The sequence below is a fragment of the Silurus aristotelis genome, assembly GCF_946808225.1.
Source record: "Silurus aristotelis genome assembly, chromosome: 13".
Taxonomy (NCBI): Eukaryota; Metazoa; Chordata; class Actinopteri; order Siluriformes; family Siluridae; genus Silurus; species Silurus aristotelis.
In genome coordinates this window covers 11,100,901-11,116,577 of record NC_139586.1, presented here as the reverse complement: position 1 = coordinate 11,116,577, position 15,677 = coordinate 11,100,901, and the positions used below count along the sequence as shown (strand labels likewise).

General features: G+C 34.9%; 1 long non-coding RNA gene across 2 annotated transcripts in view; it reads left to right on the top strand.

Annotated features, from left to right (window-relative positions):
• LOC310735674 overlaps positions 1 to 15,677 on the top strand; it is a 171,327-nt gene that overhangs the window by 96,169 nt on the left and 59,481 nt on the right. The gene's annotated exons all lie outside the window — the stretch shown is intronic.

Genomic DNA, 15,677 nt, shown 5'->3' with positions numbered 1-15,677 from the left:
AATGCAAATGAGGATAGAGTTCTCCTCTGAGTCGGGTTCCTCTCAAGGTTTCTTCCTCATGTCGTCTCATCATCGTCACCTCTGACAAGCTCATTAGGGCTTAATGTATTCATTATGTAGTTTGACAAAGGCAATTTCTTGTTCTTTCTAAAAAACTTTATATTGGCCTTCTGACCAGTTTACTGCAGGACCCCAATTACACAGACACACAATCTTACACAAGGGCAATTAATAAAAAAAAATACATAATATAATATGTTTTAGGCAGTGGAAAGAATACAAAGAATGCAGAATGTGTGAAAGTTCAATAAATATATACAATGCATTCAAATAATATATTTTGTCGAACTGCAACAGGTTGCACTTGGAAGAAAATGCTTAACTCAGAACAAATAACCCCTACCTACATAAATATCTTTCTAAAGAACGCATGAACACATTTTTCTGAAGAAAAAATTATTTTTTGATAGAATATAAAATCTAATATACTGAGGGTTTTTTTTCTTAGATGAATTAACAGAAGGAAATAATTGGGCTAATTGGGATCATTTTCACCATTTCTGCCCTCGAACCACAGTGTGATAGCTCAGCTAATCTCCAATGATTTACATTTTATTTGGAAAGGTGATTTGACAGCCTATAAAAAAAAAAAAAAAAAAAATCTGAAATAAAACCATGAGTGATTAACATTTTCAGAGTTTCTAAAGTCCGTATATACAATGTAGACTGTGGGAATCATGGGTCAGTGATTTTTATTTAATAAGAGTAAACCCAAACTATTATGGATATGTTTGTCTGCTTATAATGAGAAGTTAATAACTTATATACAAGTGAAGAGAACACCGGCCTTCTGGGAACACCGTTTTGTAGAATCTCCAGAATGAGATAAAGCTGATTCATGAACCATCTTTAAGACAGCGGATTTTCAGAGATTCCCACAAAAAGTTTTTCTGCACTGGATCCACTGTAAAAGAGACACTAAATACTATCACAAAAAAAATGAGGTCTTCAACAAAAACAAACCAATGACGGAATGTGTCCTTTTTGTTGTTTTTTTTCTCAAAAGCTATTCAGTACATACTATTGATCATTATTTTAGCTGTCATTAAGAGGTATCAAGATTTTTTTCTGCTGGTCTAAACTCAATCAGAATCATTGACATTTTAATAAATATTTTGTCCATGAATATACAGTATATTATTCCTAATAGTCAGTTCTCTTCATTTCATAGTGTTTCTCTCGATTGGAGTTTCTATCCAAACACATTTCAGTCGTCATATTTTGTGATGCCGGGGTCAAAGGTATCTGGCAAAAGGCCAGTAGAGTCAGCACCGCCAGACTTTTAGCATTAACTCTATGATGCTTGAAGCTGTTGCTTTAACCAATCAGACTGCAACTTGGGCACTCATAAACCTCCTATCATGCCGCTAAACATGCCGGCATTTTCAAGGCCTTTGTTTGGCTGGTTAGAGATTGCGCTAGACAGAAATGGCCAAGTTCTACCGTGTTGTAAAGAAGAAATTAACATAAGCATGTTAGAGTAACAATGTTAGAAGGAAAACACTATATAAATGCACTAAATAAATAAATAGACAGCTGGGTAAATAAACAAACAGATAAATGAATAAACAGAAAAAAATGTATACCGTACTAAAATATATAATTAAATAAACAGATGGATGGATTAAAACATAAATAAATAAATAAAACAGATAAACCCATATGTAAACAAACAAACAAACAAAATAAATGTGTCTCCTTCCTCAGATTACAGTTGTAATGATAAAGTTCTCTGTGAGATCACACATCCTGATCGTTTCCTATTACACACCTGCCTTTATATCTTCCGGGGAAAAACATCTCCAAAGTAAACATTACTCTTAAGATGATGCATCTCGACTCGTCAGAAAGGGTCTTGGCTTTTTGTGTGTGAAAATCTCCCAGCATAAAAGTGGCTCTGCGCCGCCGCTCGACAGAAAGACGTTATGGATTTTTGTCCCAGATAAAAGCGGGAGCATTTTATTCTAAACATTGCTGTTTATTGACACTGTTCAGCGTGTGACAGAAGATTACTTCAAACTGCATTATCTTTTTTTTTTGGTTGCTCGTAAAAATTCAATTTTTTCCTATGCTTTATCGTGACAGAGAGCATCTGGGCCTTGTGGAAGGGCGAAGGACTTAGAGGAGATATCTGTTGGACCTCACACTCTCGAGGCTTAGTGAAATGAAATAAGAAAAACAACGACAGGGAGCCGTTTGGCACTGCGGTGACCAGTGAAGTCATCGGCACTGTGCTGAAATTGAAATGGCCTGCTATGGCTTCAGAAATGAGATACTGGAGAAACAGATCTGTCTCAACCTCTCCGTGTGTTTATTCTTCAGTTCTCAACAGCAGCGAAGAACGTGTTTATATGACAGATCCACAGCAGCGAGGAGAAAAACAGCAGAAAAATATATCAAATTGTTTTAGGTAGCAGCGCTGATGCACAAATCCCTCACCAACTCACAACTTACACACTTTGAACCAAGATGAGGATGAGGTTCCCTTCTGAGTCAGGTTCCTCTCAAGGTTTTTTCCTCATGTCATCTCATCATCGTCACCATTTGGGTGAAGATGGTGAGATGCTCATTAGGGATTAATGATTTAATTATGTAGCTCCACAGAGCAAACTTTCTGTTCTTTCTGTTCTTCTTTATAAACTTTTGATTCTTCTGACTGTTACTAAATATACACATTTCTAGAGCTTCCAAAATACATCCGGACATTTAACATTTTCTGTCTCAAACAACTCTCTATTCGTCTCTCCATTTTCTTTCACTTCTGTTCCTTGTTTATTTCTTCAGACATACTTTTATTTACATCGTTCTTCTATCACACTTGAGACACTTATAACACTTGCGTCTTTAATGCTTAATGTAACAAAGCCCTTTCGTTTTTTTTCTTTCTTTTTCCAAGCACATGCTCAGACACTCTACCTATCAACGACTCTGTCTGCAACGCCTCATCTTTAGTCTTTCTTTTCTTTCTGTACACAATGTCTTTCTTTCTTTCTTTCTTTCTTTCTTTCTTTCTTTCTTTCTTCAAGCTTATAAAAGTTATAAAACTTTGTTGAGTCTTTGAGTGACAACTCATCAGATGAGACATAATCCCAGCAAAACTGAACTGCTGTTAATCCCAGGTGATTTTTTTCTATGTCAAGATCTTATGATCTCACCTTTGTCACTGAACGCAACCTTGGGGTAACCATACAAAATTACTGGGCTTTCCTTCAAACATTGTTAATCTAATATGCTTATTTATGTCAATTTATTCTTTACAACATAGGATAACTTGGCCATTTCTTTCCAGACAGGCCTCTTGTGTGCTTGTTTAGTCCTTTTTCTTCTCAAGACTGGACTTCTGCAACTTGCTCCTGGCAGGTCCGCCTCAGATTGACATTTGACCTCTGCAAATGACCCAGAATGTTGCATGACTTGTTTTCAAGCTACATTTCTGTCACTGGCTTCCTGTAACAGGTTCATGCTTCAAGACCCCTCTCTGTTCTTGTACCAAGATGAGTCTACAGCAGTATTTAAACAGTATATATGACAAAATATTTATCTCCCAATAGAGTTTAAGACTAATGGTATTGTTAATCTGTGCCCGAATGAATCAATATTAAAAAAATGTTTTTATTGAAGGAGACTTTAAAGCATTTCTGTAAGTTGCTCTGGATCTACCATATTCCAAAACGTTCGGTCATAACCTTAGTCAAAAATGTTTTATTGAATAAATCTATTTCTTTAAAGCTGCTTAGTGACAATGTCCACTGTACCAAAAAGCTTTGCTCCCAATTAGAAATGGCTTTAAATCAAAACTAAAAATGCCCCATTATCTAGCAAACCCTTAAGCATTAATTTTAAACAATTACACCACTGCTTCTGAATCCTGGATTGTGATTGGCCAGTAGATGTTGATTAATGTACTATAACAACAGTTCTGACATTAGCACAGGTCTATATTAATGCACTAGTACTAGCTCTAGAAATTTTAATTTCTGTATATAACAGTTGTCATGGATGTGAAGGTCAAAGCTCAGACACCTCGATTAAGACTTTTGAGTTTTTAGTTTTGATGTTTAAAAGGACCAATGTGAGAAATGGGATGAAACTGTAAACAAAATAACAGACTGAGAAAAAGGTTCTTGTGGATGATTCGCTCAGCATCGCCCTGACGTCTCAGGGTTTTAACATCATTGTCAATGCTAAGACCCATGAACATGATTATACCACACGTCCAAACCTGTTACGATACCCTCGCATCGGCTTTCAGTTCTCATCACGGCCTTGTCATGTCCCTCAGAGAATGAACACACACACTCACACACACTGCTCCATGCACACGTTTAATCCGACAGGCTTTTAACACAGCAACGTAAATTGAAATAAAGTCATTATTCAGCCTGTCACACCCTCTGCCCTGTTCGCTCCGCTTACACTCTCACTACTCAGAAAGTGAGGGGGCGGAGTCAAAATAAAACCTTTATCTAGAAAAAGCTTGTTGTAAAATTTGGGTCATGTTTAAACGCTGTCTTACTTTTCTGCTATAATATAAGACAGCAGAAGCCAAATGTACAGTTTATAAACACATTCATATAGAGAAAATACATTCAATTTAATGCATTTATTTCTTTTTGATTTAATATGAAAGGAGTAAAAGGAGAAAACTGATTCTTTTTTTTTGTATCTCACAATACCAATATATATGATCAATAATTTGAATAAACAATGCCCTAAAGTGCACAATATTTACAATCTAAAAATTCTAACCTAGAAGCAAAAGTAAATTTCACAGGAATAAAAGAACATTTCCAAACCTTTATCAGGAAGAAATGTCCTCTATGGAGCCATTTGCACAAAAGATTAATATACAATACAAATTAGAACAACAAATTCCAAGCTCACAGGCAATCTAATAAAACATGGGGAAGTGTGGGATGCCAGGGGGGGAGGAGAAGGTGCCAGGAGGCAAAGTGGGGCTGTTCTGCAATGAGTGTCCAAAAAAGTTTATGCACAGCATAACACTGTAAGTAGACATGTGACCCTCATTTACTTGTCGTTTGTGAAAAGCACATAGTGATCCATATAAACTTCTCAAAGTAAAACCAAATTGTTGGACAAAGCCACTAAGAGATTATGTGTAAATGACTGATCAGTTATTTAACATCCTGGTTGTTCAACAATACCACAAACCAAGTAACTCTAAAAAGGTATTATAATAAGGTAATATTTTACTATAACAGCAAGGTGTTTTGTTCTATATATATAACAACAATTGACCAAGAATTTGAAATTGTAATTTATTACAATTATTTGTGTCATATTTGTGTCCATTTGTAGTTACATTTAATGTTATAGAATGCTGTTGAAACAAGTTTCTGCTGTTCCTTATGTCACACAGCAGTTAGTAAAACACAAATACAGTAAACTCTTCAGTCCTGAAGGTGCAGAGACTCCTTTCTGGACTGACAAATAAACATCTCTATAGCTGCTTAAGCACTGCACTGAAGTTTCTTCTTTTTTTTTTTTTTTACACAATCACAAATGTCTTTTAAACTGCTTATGTAATCAACTTTCCCCCCATGCTTCTGTTCATCTAAGAAATATATACCTGTGCTAACTGAGAAACAGGGGTGATGAGGAAGAAGAATATCACTCAGCTGAAAAAAAAAAAAGAAGTGTGTTTACAAGAGCAAAAACAAGCAAATTACATTCAAACAATAGAAAATCTGCTTTACTGCTGCTTTCAACCCTCAGGGGCAACAAGAGCTTCATGCTCAAAGATTATCAGTTAATCCAACATGTGCAGGGGAGAGAGTGAGACAAGCACATAGGCAGACAGACAGATAGACAGAGAAGGAAAGATCAACGGACACAGAGAGAGAAAAACAGGCAGATTGCGACAGATGTCGCAAGACAGACAGACAGACAGACAGATAGACAGACAGATAGATAGATAGATAGATAGATAGATAGATAGATAGATAGATAGATAGATAGATAGATAGATAGATAGATAGATAGATAGATAGATAGATAGATAGATAGATAGATAGATAGATAGATAGATAGATAGATAGATAAATAAGAAAAGAAAAGAAAAGAAAGAGAGGAAAGACAGAACAAAAGAAAGAGACATGCAGACAGACAGAAAATGACTGGAATGGATTTTTATTTATTTGTTGGCTTTCATATTAATCCATTGGAACACTATACGCCATAATTCTTCTGTACTCGTTCCTTTTTTTTTTTTTTTTTTTTTTTTTTTTTTTTTTTTTTTTAGAACAGGAGGGTTTTGCATGTGTAAACGTTTCAAACCCATTAAACTGGAGACAACATTTTGGATGGAGAGCATGTGCTGGTATTAATTGTAAAGGCCATTATTTGGTGTCCATGAGGCTGAATCAGCTTAGCCACTCCACTCGCCCATTTGCATACAAAATGCTTTATTTTGGCAATCAATGAAAGTGCTCCACTGTACGTGCAGCTTATCACACGCTCACAGAGAACGGATTCCTTCGCCATCTCGTTAAATTCTGTTGATGCAGAACAATTTGAAACATGGCACGGGCCGCAATGACATTTAAAAAGATGCCTCGGCTTAATTATATTTCCCAAACATTTGGCTTGTTTGTCCTCGGGGATAAAGTGCCTCCACTACAAAGTTAACTTGTTAATAATTCACAGAAGGAGCATCTCTCTCTCTCTCTCTCTCTCTCTCTCTCTCTCTCTCTCTCTCTCTCTCTCTCTCTCTCTCTCTATGTCTCTCTCTGTTTCTCTTTCCCCCCCCTCTCTCTGTTTCCCCCTCTCTCTTCCTCTCTCTTTCACTTCTTTTTTATCTCTCTCTCTTTTTTCAGTTTACTTTATTGGCATTATAATTTATATACTGTATTTTCGAAATGTAAATAAGAAAGAAAGAAAGAAAGAAAGAAAGAAAGAAAGAAAGAAAGAAAGAAAGAAAGAAAGAAAGAAAGAAAGAAAGAAAAGTGACAAAATTGCAAGGGGAAAGTAAAGGACTAAAGTATAAAAAGTATATAGGTTGCAATAATATTGCCCAGTAAAATAAAAAAAAAAAAACAGTAATTTAAAAAAGAAACAAAATGTATGTTGAGTCACTTCCTTCCTCTCTCCCTCTCTCTCGCTCTCCCTCTCTCACTTAACATGAGAGAACTGAAGAGCTGATGATGCACAGTGTGAATTCTTCACTGTTGTCCTGCTACAGACTGAATATTCTGATAAGGAAAAATGGCTTTCAAAAGCAACGACCAAAATTCCTCCACCTCTACTCTCGTGTTATAACTGTACTGTGTATAAAATTCATTTCACACTCATGAGTTGCCACTGCTTGGACGCTAAAACACACAAAACAGACAATGGAGCAGAGCGTAAAGTGCCGAAGACTATTGAAGTATAAGAATATAACCTAGCATACGCTCTTTGATCCAAACAGTTGTCAAGTTTGCTTAGCCTGATGTCACATGATCAAATTGATGTACAGGAACAAATCTTCAGAACAAAGTAGGAATAAAGTATATTCAGTACGGGAGATGAATCAGAAGCATTGTTTGATGTGGAAGCTTTAATGTATGCTAATGCATTAGCCTGCATCCTGCCCTTGATGTACGCTGAAAACTTTTTCTTTTTGTGGAATTAACACATCGTCCCAAATTCATCAGTGCTCTGGAACTTCAAACAGGAGGCACACTGTGGAGCGCTTTAATCTCAGAACCCCACCGACGCCTGAGCATCACTAAGTGTCTTCTCCTTCTACTTTTTTATTTACATTACATACTACATTTACTGCTGCCTCGGGGTTGTGTAAATGGCACGCAAGCACACACATACACACACACACACACACACACACACACACACACACTCTCTCTCTCACACACACACACACACACACACACACACACACACACACACACACACACACACACACAAGTCCAGTATCTAAGCACTTTATTTTTGGCCTGTTTTTTTTTTTACTCCTGAATCCAGAGTGTTCCAGAAATTTGCATATCAGTCTGCATTTGTTCAATTCTGTGTAGTTTATTCAGTGACATCATAGTCTGGCTCATACAGTACATGGCTCCACCCCATCAGTATTATCAATGACAAACTAACAAATAAATAAATAACACAGACTTAAGGCAGGTCATGTCTACCTGTAAGTATTCAGCAGGTGTGTGTTTGTGTGTGTGTGTGTGTGTGTGTATGCGTGTGCATGCGTGTGTGTGTGTGTGTGTGTGTGTGTGTGTGTGTGTGTGTGTGTGTGTGTGTGTGTGTGTGTGTGTGTGTGTGTGTGTGTGTGTGTGTGTGTGTGGTATCAATGGGTTCACCCACATGCAACTAAACCTGCAATTTCACTGTGTATCTCACACTGAATCACAGTGTTCTGCTGCACCGGCACCTTAAATAATGTAATTTCCCCCCTGCTGGTTGAGATCAAAGCATAAACACAGACACACACACACACACACACACACACACACACACACACACACACACACACACACACACACACACACACACACACACACACACACACACACACACACACACAGCTCTAAAAGACAGAGTATCGTCACATGCCAAACAAAAGCCAATCAGTCACTGGTGCAGGGTGTGAAAAGTCAATCATTTATGGTTTACCTGTGAAATGAGGTCAGGTGAGTGTCAGTGCATCATCGAGATGCTACAGAAATTCACACACACACACCCACACACACACACACACACACACACAAATACACACACACACACACACACACACACACACACACACAAACAAACACACCATTAAAAAAAATACTTTAATGTACAATGTGTCATTAAATATACGTGTCTGATGTGTGAAACATGACCTAACCTCAACACATCCTAAAATTTTAACATGTCTCAGGAAAACATGTTGTTTTCTATAATAAGGTGCCCTATTTCTCTAAAAGGTGCTTGAAAATAACAACTTGTTACAGATTCTGGGACTCCAAAAGTGGCATTTTGCTCAAGGATTCGTCACTCTGTCTCTCTTGACAGTCGTGGGATCATCTTTCCTACTAAACTACAAAGCATGTTTATATAGTCTTCTCTCACTCTGTTATAAAATGTAGAACATGAGAGCTTCTTCTCAAGGCCTGGGACGCATCTGCATCTACACCCTCATCCACACACACATACACACACACACACATACACACACACACCTCTTTGTTCCTGCACAGTCCTGTTAAAAGATGAGGATTTGTAGACGCATGTCCTTCACTGCACTGAAAGCCGCCTTCATCCTCCATCAATACCAAATAAAAATTAAACTCTACTCAATGTATAAGAGCCAGCATTGATTTAATATTTTACCCAGCCACAAAAAGGAGCCTTTGCTACGCACACTCGACTCGCAATTTGGAAATAAATTGAATGATTTAGTCTGAGGCAGAGGAGAGTGAAGGAGAGAGAGATAGAGATAAGAGAAAAAGAGTGTGCAATGTAGGCCGGCCCGGGCGCCGCTGCATAAGGTGACATTGCACAACAAATCATTCACATGAATATAGAGAAAGCAAAACAATTGCTGTTTCTGAAAGCAATTTTGCTCTGCCGAGGTGTACAGATTGCTGTGTTTGTCAGTCCGTTGCTCTGTGAGACACAGAAGAGGGCACGACATTCACATCATACTGGCTAATGTCATATTTTATCATCAGTATAACAATCTGAGGAGCGTCTGGGACAAAATCCTTTTCTGGGGTAGTAAAAGAAAGTGTGTGAGATGATGAAAAAAAAGACAGAACTTCTGCAGTGGCACATCTGTCGTGTTTTAATTGAGCCTAATGAAGAATAATTAAGTAATTAAAGAGTTCGATAACGCACAGGTTCAGAGAAGAGATTAACAGAAATCTGAAGCAGCAGCACTTCAGACTGCACCATGCAGGTACACTCTAACATCACCAAGGCATCAATACATCATTACAGCGTCGCTACATTATTACTACATCGTCAGTACATTATTGCATAATTTCTGAATTGCCACTACAGCACCAATACATTATTACATCGCCACTACAGCAACAATGCATCACCACTACAGCATCACATCATCTCACATGTCACAACATCATTACATTGCCATTATATTATCACTAGTGTCACTACAGCATCAACAAATCATTACATCACCACTTCAGTGTTACTACAGCCTCACAATATATCACTACAGTATCACAACATCATTACATTGTCTTTTCTTTGTCACTAAACACTTTAACTATATCATTAGTACATCATTATTTTGTCACTACCTCATCACTACAGCACTGATACATCACTACATGAACACCACAGAGTCACAACAGCATCGATACATCGTCACTACAGTGTCGCTGTCATTACATTGTCACTACTGTGTAAGTTCGCCATTATATTGTCACTACATTACCACTGAATCAATTCATCAATACATTACTACAGCATCACAATAGCATCCATCAATACATCATTACACAGTTACTACAGTGTCACTACATTCATAAATCATTACACCATTACTACATCTGCAGTACATCATAACAATCTCAGTACAGCTTCATTGCTTCAAGTCTTTACTTAATAAGTAGATAATTATGACATCGGTATCGTGTTGCTACATCGTTATTGCAGCACTACACCATCACTAAAATCATTACTACACTTTTTCTACAACAATACTGCATAACTACACTGTATATCCAACATTACCATATCTTCACTACAGCATCACTATTTTATCCTATCGAAGCTTTATATATTAATATATATTATATATAATATATAATATAATATATATAATATATATTAACAGTGTCAATACAGTATTACTACATTATTTTAACAGCAATACATCTTCACTACAGTCACATCAATGTGAAGGTACGCCGCAGGTATATATTGTCATTACAGTGTCACTACAGTGTAACTACATAATCAAGATAATGTTACTTCCTACCAGTGAATTCACTACAATGTTGTTATACCATAATAATATTATCACCACCTCAATGAAGTGTCACTACATTGTCATTTGTATCATCGCTACAGCATCACTACATCGTGTTACCTTTCTGTGTTACTTTATTATAACATTTTAACACTCTCCATGTGACGTTTTTGCTCCCTGATGGAATGGAATACGTGAGATTTTCTTTGCTGCTTTTTTTTTTTTTACCGTTCTCCATTAGCAAGGCCTATTTTCCAAGCAAATACAACATGATACGGGTTTTTAAGTTTCCATGAGAACCCGAGAGCTTATTTTAACAACGCTGTAATTACTATTTCCCAATATAGAAATAACACTTGGACCAATTTACAGTCGAGCTGACAAGACTAATAGGAAAATTAAAACCTGAAATTATATTTTCTATCTTCAAATAAGCAGAGGAAAAAGAAACTTGAAAGTCAGAGAAACAATAAATTAAATCCTTAATATCCCTGTGTTAAAAAGTTTTTCGGAACTTTTACTAACAAAAATTATATATATATATATATATATATATATATATATATATATATATATATATATATATATATATATATATATATATATATATATATATATATATATATAGTATATATATAAAGAGCAACATGGCACAAGATTCAGTTTGATACGCATGTAGGTCTGCTGTAAAAATAATCTGCACTAGAATAATGATAATCGGTCCATAAGCCACTTCACTGGTGATGGCGGCTTCAGAGGATTTAAAGATTATAATTGGGAAAATGAAGGAAAAAACTGGGTTTCTGCCAAATACCATTATTTATAACTCTGAGGCCTGCAGTGGAGGATGGTGTACTGGAGCAAGTTTACTACAGGATTTTCACAGCGTGTATAAATGATCCCCCACCAACCATCTGCACCACATTCAACATGGTCTTTGTCACTTCATCATTATGACATCACCACAGCATCAATACATCATTACCGCATCATTACAGCATCACTATAATATTTTACACCCCCCATCTTTACCACATTCCACAGGGTGCTTATGAAGAGACTGCTTGGTTTGGGTATTGCACCGTTTTTGGTCGCAAGACCCTGCAGTGAATAGTGAGAACAGCGATGAAGATCATTGCGGTCTCTCGTTCTTGGACATTTACACTACACCATGCATTTGCAAAACATTTTTATACCACTAATGTGGCTGACCACAAACCCTTCAGACACACACACACACACACACACACACACACACACACACTTTCATTGAAACTTTTTGCACAAATACCTGCTTCTAAACCTTCAACATTTACATGTACAGTGTTTATTATATGGATAATTTAATTGCACTTATATACATTCACTGTACTGATCGATGCTGCACAGGGTTTATTGTCTCATAGTGTTTGTTTTCATTCATTGTTGTTTGCACATGTGCACTTTATGTAGTGTCCTAGTTAGTTTTGCGTTTTGTGTCATCTTGTGTTCCTTTATGGTGTTTTATGTGGTGCCTTGGTCCTGGAGGAATGTCTCACTGTGTACTGCACTGTATAGGGTTGTGATGACAATAAAAGCCAAATAACTTGACTTGGACTGATATCAGAGATCATTGTTTCAGCAAGTAGTTTCTAAAAAAAGATCAAATATGATCTTAGGTTTTATTAGTGTCAAATATGAAGACTGGTTATTGTACAAATATTTCACATTTAATGATATTTAACATCTCTGTTATCATGAAGGACTGGAAAGACAAAAAAGACAAAACATTTTATTTAGATTTTGCAGCAGGTAACATTTTTTAAACTAACATCAGAAAGATGAATTGGAGACAGATACAAGACAGCGTCATGAAGTTTCTAGAGCTTCAAAAGATTGACAGCAGCGCTATCTAGTGGACACACATACTCTTTGCAACCATTGATACAGTTACATAAATATTATCAATAATAATATTATTATTAATAATGTCATCCATCCACTTTTATTATGGATGATTGTATCATCCATAATAAAAGTGGATGGATTAATACATAATAAAAATAAATACATAAATAATAATAATAATAATAATTATTATTATTATTATTATTATTATTATTATTATTATTATTATTATTATTATTAATAATAATAATAATAATAATAATAATAACAATTAATATTAAATAAAAAAATAATAAATGTTATATATTACTACAAAAATAAAAACAATTATCCATTTTATTAAAGTGTATTTTTTAAATTAAATATACTAACAATAGATAAAAATAATTAATTGTTTTATACTATTACTATTACAAATAATCAGAAAAATATTCCATTTAATAAACTACTAATTATTAAGTTTATTTTATTTATTACTCTAAAAATAGTTTACAATAGTAATAACAATAGATAGAAATAATACATTGTTTTATACTATTGCTACCAATAATAATAATAATAATAAGTGGGAAAAAATATAATAATTATAATTATAATTATAATTATAATTATAATTATTATTATTATTATTATTATTATTATTATTATTATTATTATTATTCAATTTTTACCTCATTATGCTTGGGAATGATGGATGATGGATTAATGCGGGAGTGGAGACGTCATTAAGTGATGACGTCGCTGTAAATCTGGTTTAATCTACAAATTCTCTTGTTTATCCAAAATGTTGGTTTCATGGACACAGAAGATCACTTTGCTCTCTTGTCTCATCCTCTCCATGGCTCTGTTTTTGCCCAAACTGTTTTTATCTGCAAGAAAGGAGAAGGTGGTTCTTCAATTAGAAGGTATGTTCACAAACAAATTACCCTTTCCCATCTGTTTTTTTCCCTAAATCTTTCATTCCTTATAATCTTCATTTCAGTGTCCACTTTCTGAGAAAAAATACTAAGGTTTTATTTACACTTTAATCCTCACTGTTGGAGTCACAGTCAGGAATTAATCTTTATTTTCAGATTTTTAACAGCCACAGGAGTGAGCAGTTTTAATCATTCAGGATGGAGAGGCACATTGTTGACATCTCATTTAGCACTGCAGATCATTTTACTGATTTGACTTTCTATAAGTGTCGATTGAAAGAATCAGGATGTAAAAAGCTTTTCATTTTTTAAATAATGTTTCTGTTGGATGCTTCATCTGATCCCCACCTTCTGCTTTGTAGCTCCACTTCCCTCTGGTGTTCATGTTTTCTATACCAGTGTATAATGTTGCCTAAATTAGATGCAGGCTTCAGTGTATCTGAATGTGAGTGTCAAAAGTCATGTGATCCTGAGAGAAACTATTAAATTAAATTAAATTAAATTAAATTAAATTAAATCAAATTAAATCAAATTAAATTAAATTAAATTAAATTAAATTAAATTAAATTAAATTAAATTAAATTAAATTAAATTAAATTAAATTAAATTTTATTTTATTTTATTTTATTTTATTTTATTTTATTTTATTTTATTTTATTTTATTTAATTAAGTCAATTCTAGAGAACCAAAATTATGATAATAATGCACACATCCGGCAATTAAGTCAAGTCAAGTCAAGTTTATTTCTTTAGTGCTTTTCACAACAGACATTGTCTCAAAGCAGCTTTACAGAAATTAACAGTTAAGGTGAATGGTGTGCATTTATCCCTGATGAGCAGCCGTGGCTTGAAATTAAAACACCATAATTAATTTAAAACATTTACAAGAATATTTTGTCTTCATGCTCTATGTAAGTATGGTTTTACTAATAATAAACATACATTTGCATAAAGCATCCAAATTCGCCCATGGCCATGTTGATTAGAGTATTAAAAAACATAAAAAGTTCAAATTTAAGGTAGATTAAGAACAGATAAAAATGTGCGATAAAGTTGCGATTGATAATGAGTTAACACATGGCAACCATGCAATTAAGCTCGATTAAATATTTAAATTGATTGACAGTCCTAATATATATATTTACTGTGTATATAACATATAAACATATTTGTATATCATTTTATATTTGTAAATATATAAGTTTGTCACCATAGGATTTATAGGTGCATTTTGAACAGCCAATTCCACATTAAGTCCTGCTGGTATAAAAGCCTTCACTTCAGCTGCTAATTCATCTACAAGGCTGTAAAGTCAGGTAGTAATGTAGGGTGAGGAGGCCTGGGGGGCGGTCAGAAGCATTGTCATTCTGGAACAGGTTCAAGACTCCTAGTTTAATTAAATGGAAGGTTTAATGCTACCACATACGAAAGCATTCTATACATCCTATTATCCTACATCCTATACAGTTGTGTACCTCTTTTTTTTGTGGTAGCAGTTTGGAGAAGAATCACATATGGCTTGATTGTCCATATAGTGTGTATATTTATATAGAGTGAAGATACCTCAGACACAAATCTGAGGGAATTTTGGAAAATGTCTGAAACATTTGGTCCAAGCGTTCCAGAATTTTGCAGTATTGTAGACTCTTTTAGACTAAACCTAACTCAAAAAATTTTAATTATTAAATCAGATATTTCCTGGAGACACTTTTCATACATTAGTTTAAGAGTATTTTTACTTCAGGATCAAAATTAAATTCAATTCTAATGCGGAGTGAAATGCTGCTGATCAAAGTTTTTGGTACAGAGACAAATTTCAACCTTTTTTTTTTCAAATCAGCAGTTGGTTGTGGAAGTCTTCCTAC